Genomic DNA, 6,709 nt, shown 5'->3' on the forward strand with positions numbered 1-6,709 from the left:
TAATTTCTCCTGGCCAGTTACTTCCTATTCTTTTCTTTGTTAATTATTACTGAAATGTCTAAAATAAAGCAAATGTGACTCCTAGAGTAGGTTGGGGGTCACTTTCATGTGCTGTCATACACTCTTTCTTATTAGAAGAGATCACCATTTGTAATTAACTTACTCATTTTATAATATCCTAACATCTTGCTTTCCTAAGAGATTTTAAATTTCATAACAGGAAAGACTGTCTTGATAGTTCATTGATGTGATTTCATTACCTAACACAAGACCTTGCACTAGTAGACTCTCTATAATTATTTGGTATTTCATGCCACAGATACATATGTAGAATTTGAATACCTTACATTTATGTCATTGCTTACAGTTTCCAAAGCACCTTCAGTACAAAAGCTTATTTAATCTTCACAATCACTGTATACAAATGAGTGTACGTATATCCATTTTATAGACAAGCAAATTGTGCTTCATAAAAACAGACTGGCACAAACTGATGGTAGAAATGGAGAAAACAGGTTATGTTAATATCATCCTCAGTTTTCTAACCTAGCTACTCAAAGGGTCATCCTCAGATTTATGATATCTGTGTCATCTGGTCTTCTAGGAATGCAAAATCCCAGACAGTTTCCCTCCCCAAACCACTGAATCATAGTTGACATTTTAACAAGATTTCCAGGTGATGGATGTGCATATTAAGCTTTGAGGAGTATGTTTTAAGACATTTGGATCCTTTTGATGAGTGAGGTGAAGGATGTAGGGGTGGGGATAGAGCCAAGTTTCTCTGTTTAAGTATGAACGAGAGGTGACAGAGTGATGCAAGAGGTAAGGAAAGTAGGCCCGGTAAGGGGGGAACAGACTATGACTTCAAAACAGAAAATTGAAAATTGAAAAGATGTCTAATTAGGTTTTCTTAATTTAAAATTTCAGTGTCATACGATGTAAATTTTCTCTCCATCTCTGCTACGAAAACTTCAGTAACACATGTCTTGCTGATACTTCTGGGGAATACCAAAACAGCAACAGTGAGGGCATTTTTTATTTGATTAGTGTTTGTTTGTTGATGGGCTTGTGGCCCAGTGATGTTCTATCAGCTATGTAATAACGTAGTAAGTTCCTTGAAAAGGAGGTACAGAGAGCAAATGAAATAATACACATAAAAGTGCTTTAAGCAGTGAAAAGATGCTAAAAAAAAAAAACATGGTGTTATGATAATGTTCATGAATTATCTCAATTATGAATGAAAATGCTCATTTATGTTTTTATGGAATTTTCTCTAGAAGAATATAAATAGAAGAATTTAAATTTGTGGACACTCTCTAATTGAATATCTAATTATTATTTTACCAATGTCAGCTATTATGGAGTCAGACAAGAACATGAGAACAAACAAAAACACTTAAGGCAAAAATAAACTGAAGTAAGATAAGAAATAATTTACTCATGAATTTAATAGGTACAAACTGTATTCTCTGATGAGTTCATATATAATATTTTATAGGCAAGGAATCTAGTATTCAATTAGATTAAAAAATCTTATGAGTCCTATACTATGAGGACATAAGAATTTATGTATGATATAATGTCTTACCTCAAAGATCTGTGGCTCTGCAGACTCTGTGGATATTGCTCTATTCCAGAAATTGTTCTGGGATGCTTTGTTCTTAGTTTGATGTGAATATCTTTTCTCTTAAACAAATATAGAGATCATCCACCTCCCAAACGCAGATTCTTAGTGTTTTAGTCAAGACACTCTTTTATTTTTTTTTTAAGACAGAATCTCAATAATTAAAGTAGCTTAATAATAGTGGCTTACAATTGAAAATTATAAGATCGGAGGTACTTTTTAGCAAAGCAGGAGCCTGGCATGGAATCAGTGCCATCAGAAATATGTCTGGCTTTTCCTCTCATAATTGTCTCTACTTTCTGGGTGTTCTTTTATTCTTAGGCAGGCTTTCACTATGTGGCAGCAATTGTCTACCATGTTTTTAGTATCCAGGAGCATCAGGAGAAGAGTCATCTCTCAGCATCCATTCTAGTTCCAAAATTGATGCGGACTGCTCTCCTTGAGTTATATGCCCAACCCTGCACCAAGCACAGAATCCAAGTGCGTGTGTTGTTGGCCCCCCCAAGCCAGGTGGGTGAAAAACCATCTAGTTGACAACTCTTGTGTATGGGGGCCAGTACAGTTAGGAAAGCAAACTAGGAATCTCCTATTAGAGGAAAGGAGAAAGATGATTCACAAATGAAGGGGGGCAGCACTTACCATCTTCAAATATACTTTTTGGCATTTGAATTATTTGGGGCTGATTATTTTTGAGAGGCTGCAGATGCAAGAAGAGCTCTGAAAACCAGGAGTGGAAGTTACCATTTTGTAACAGAGATTTACATTTATAAGGGAAATATCCATTTGTAGTGTGTGCCTTTCTCCATAGTAGGAAGAGAATAATGATACATCTCTAGAAACTCTCATCATTGGAGAAGGCATGGACTTAAGTCTACATAGAAGCCATAACCTCATTTACTGTGCCTTTTCTGGTAACCTTCTGTACCTGGTCTCCCTCACTCCAACATCTTTTATCTTTATCTGGAAATGGTATTTAAGGTGGTGACTTGGGGGCGCCTGGGTGGTTCAGTCAGTTAAGCCTCTGCCTTCGGCTCAGGTCATGGTTTCAGGGTCCTGGGATAAAACCCTACATTGGGCTCCCTGCTCAGCGGGAGTCTGCTTCTCCCTCTCCCTCTGCACCCTCCTCCCCACTGTGCTTGCTCTCTTTCTCTTTCTCTCTCAAATAAATAGATAAAATATTTAAAAAATAAAGTAAAAAGGTGGTGATTTGGGCCATTTTCAAGAGTTACTCAGTTTTCTGGGTTTATCCCATATATACGGGAGGTATACATGTTATTAAGTTTCTGTTTGTTGTTCTATTAATCTGTCTTTTGTTACAGGGATTCTCAGCCGAGAGCCCAGAGAAGTAGAAGGAAAATTATTTTTCTCCCGTACATGAACTGGATAACAAGTCCTTAGGGAACATATTTGTATTTTGGTGGAAGTTTTATAATACCCCTCTTATCTGAAAGGTACGAAATTCTAATTCACCTTGAGGTAGCAGCACCTGTAAATGAACATGCACATTATGTTTTTCTTGAAAAGTAAAACATGCCTTATGAAGAGTGTGTTTGACACCAAGGTTTCAAAGAATTAGTTCTAGAGAAACTCAAGTTCTCTTCAGCAGAAATTTTGTTCTCGGTTGAGATTAATTTTGTGTTTTCCCTTATTGCAAGCAATGGCAGAAAACCAGTAAAACCGCAAAGGAATCTTAAACCTTATTGTCAAAACCAAGCCTAGTACCTGAATGTCCTCCTTTATCCTTCTCAACAAAAAGTTGCTAAACTGCACTTTGCTGAATTTGAAGTCATCACATGACAGTTTAATCAACTCTTCCCTTTCCTTTGCCAAGAAGCCATCTGGCAGTGTGTCTTTTTCATTGAAAATGTGTCCCTGATCCAATTTTCATTTGTTATCCTGTCGAGTAAAGCATTCATTCCAATGGGGGACCAAATTTGAGCACCACTGTTCTTTTCAGTAAGCATGAAGGATAAATTTTCATTTTATTTTCAATGAGTAAATTTTCGTAAGGTTATGGAATGATTGGCAATTCTTTTTTGCTGCTTTTGTATGTTCTGCTGATGCTGCTTTCTGGTTGCTTTTGTTTTGTCATGAACATTCAAAGGCAGGCTTTTTAGTTCCAGGATACTGGCATCCCTTTCTTTCATTATGGTGTGGGAACAACTCAGTTAAGTAGACTCAGCTTCCCAGATATAATTCATCCACAAAGAAACAACTACATTAAAAATAAAAGAAATGTGTACCTCAGCATAGACTTTCAAAAGGAGGATCAAGTACTTTGGAAATATTTATTTTAAAAAGTAGATAAACTTTTTGCAATGTCTTACTCTCTTTTCTTGCTTTGCCCCACAGTTTAATTGAGGTATAATCGACAAATTAGAAATATATATATATATTTAGGGTGTACAGCATAATATTTTGACATATGTATACATTGTAAATGATTGTAAATCAAGCTAATTACACGTCAATCACCTTACGAGTTACCGTGTGTGAGGGGAGGGAGGTGAGAACACTTAATATCTACTCTCTTAGCATATTTCAAGTATACAATATGCCATTATTAACAAGAGTCATCATGCTATACATCATTTCTCCAGCACTTATCTGACATAATGGAAGCTCTGAACCTCGTGACTGACACCTTCCTTTGTCCCCTAACTCTCAGCACCTGGTAAATATCAATTCTACGCTGTGCTTTTATGAGTTTGACTTCTTAAAACTATACACGTAAGTGAGATCATGCAGTATTTGCCTTTCTGTGACTGGCTTATTTCATTTAGCATAATATCTTCAAAGTTCATCCATGTTGTTGCAAATTGCTAATTTTTTTTCTTTTTAAAGGCTGAATAATATTCCATTATATATCTATATAGATCTGGAAGGTGTATATCTCACATTTTTTAATCCATTCATCTGCAATGGATATTTAAATTATTCCCGTATTTGGCTTTTGTGAATAGTGCTGCAATAAACAACGGGGTACAAATACCTCTTTAAGATCCTAATTTCATTTCCTTTGGATATATGTACAGAAGTAGATTATGTAGAATTATATACCTTCTCTAAATCCCATAAAGCCATTCTAGGGGCTGAGAACCTTAAATGTAATTTTCCTTGGTCACTGTCCTCAAGTGTTGAAGGTGTTGTGTTTTCCCCAAGTCTAGCAAAGTCAAGCAGCTATCTGCATGTGTTTGCATATAGTCTATTGATGTTTGCAAATGCCTTCTGCTGGGGTATTTATTACAGCTTGGGGAGGCACACAGAATGCTGGGGATCTACTATGTCCTACTAAGTTCATAGGAAGCCCTCTTGATGGAGTCCATAAGGCAATTAGTAAAAACCAAAACTCTGTTGAGTTTTGTACCCCAGCTGCTGTGAGCTCCTACCCCTTTTCCCTGCACCTAGCTACTCCTAGACTGTTCACCCTGCTGATCTCTCCAGTTTTCTGGGCAGGGCAATAATGAAGTGGGTCTCTTGAACAGTGCCCCCTTTGGCTGGAGAATCTGGACACTCACTACACTCTCACTTTCCCCTATTGGAAAAATCTCAGGTTGATGGAATCTCTCTTCACACCTTTCTCTTCTTGGAGGAGAAGTGAGGCATGTAAACTGAAACTGTTCTTCTTACCCTCTTCAATGCATCTATTCTCAGATTTTTTTTATTCAACAGAGTGCTGCGGCCTTTCTGCTAAATTCCCCAGTGACCAAAATGGTACTCTCATCTGTGGGTGGTTGTCAAAAATCATTTTTCTGTGAGGAACCAGCACTGAAAATTCCTGTTCCACCATCTTGCTAACATCACTGCCCTAATGTCTTTCCTTCTTTACACTACATTGTCCGAATGATGGCCAAACTAAAATTAATTCCTCTCTTCAAAACAAGTTGAACATCTTTCACGCTTATCTTTGATATGACAAGCATCTTTATGATATTCTGAGTTAGGTGATATAAAGTAAATTAAGTAAATTCACCAAAGTGTTCCTGACCATTTGCTTGAGTATAAGAAGATAGGCCACTCAAGAAATGGGCCAGAGCTGTTATAACAAAATACAAAGCAAGAGAGCAAGGCATTTAGATTATTATTTTAAAAGTCTGTAGTGCACCAATGAAAAAAAACTAACACTCAGCAAATGCAGATTAACTTGCCTAAACTTTGTTTCCTTCTGTGGCTCCACAGACTTGTTTTTTAGAGGCAATGGCCTCCTCTGCTGAGAAGCTTTTGTTGACCCTGTTGTTTTTCTCTTGTATGTATCTCTCTTGTAACATTTAACAGTAGACTTACTATTATATAAATTCCCTGTTCTGTTAAGAAGTGGTCTCCCATAGTGTAAAGTCTGTTCCTCAATATCTCTCTGTGCCACCTTCTAGCATTTTGTGGTTAGGACAGAATATACAATATAAGAATAGAAGGATGAATAAATTAATGAAAGACAGCTTTCTCAGAAACATCCAAACAACAAAAAGTCTATGCTGAAGAATGAAAAGGAAAAAATAAGAATCTAAAAATCTCAGAAAATGTCTACTCATGTGAACAGCCTGTGGGATCTATGGTGTTTGTTAGTAAACAAGCATAAGTGTCATATATACAAGCCATCAATTGTCTAAAGAAAAATATGCAGTAATTTGAGAAATGGCATTCTACATTTGGCTGACTAGAGAGGATTAAAATTTAGTAAATAAGATGGACAAAACAACAAAATCTGGAATTTAAAATGTTTTGAGCAGTGTTTAGCAGTTTTTAGATTAACAAGATACCCTGAAGAGAATGAGGAGACAAACTAAAGACTGAGATTAAAACAAAAATGAGGTTCCATTTATAGAACATTCAACTAAACCTTCAGAAGAAATAGTCACTAAATCATTTCAAACCCATAGGAGAAGGAATGTTCACTGATGCTAATGAGGAAGAAAAACCTGTTAGAGGTTTCTGGAGAAAAAACTAAACTATTTTATGTAAAAAATTTTATAAAAATTATAGTTGACTTAAAGCTAAGACCAGCAATTTAATTTAGAGCAGAAGAGGCCTCAGCTGATTGTAAATTAATTATATTAGTTAAATATAAAATATTAAATTATATATTAA

The 6,709-nt window shown here is 36.1% G+C and overlaps 1 long non-coding RNA gene across 1 annotated transcript; it reads left to right on the forward strand.

Annotated features, from left to right (window-relative positions):
* Positions 1 to 1,613: 1,613 nt before the first annotated feature.
* Positions 1,614 to 4,298, forward strand: LOC118350525 (uncharacterized). The gene is made up of 3 exons (XR_004804484.2): positions 1,614 to 2,134; positions 2,944 to 3,075; positions 4,225 to 4,298. It is a non-coding gene; the product is annotated as an uncharacterized LOC118350525 (long non-coding RNA).
* Positions 4,299 to 6,709: the final 2,411 nt, after the last annotated feature.

The sequence above is a fragment of the Canis lupus genome, chromosome 14, assembly GCF_003254725.2.
Source record: "Canis lupus dingo isolate Sandy chromosome 14, ASM325472v2, whole genome shotgun sequence".
In the NCBI taxonomy this organism is placed as follows: domain Eukaryota; kingdom Metazoa; phylum Chordata; class Mammalia; order Carnivora; family Canidae; genus Canis; species Canis lupus.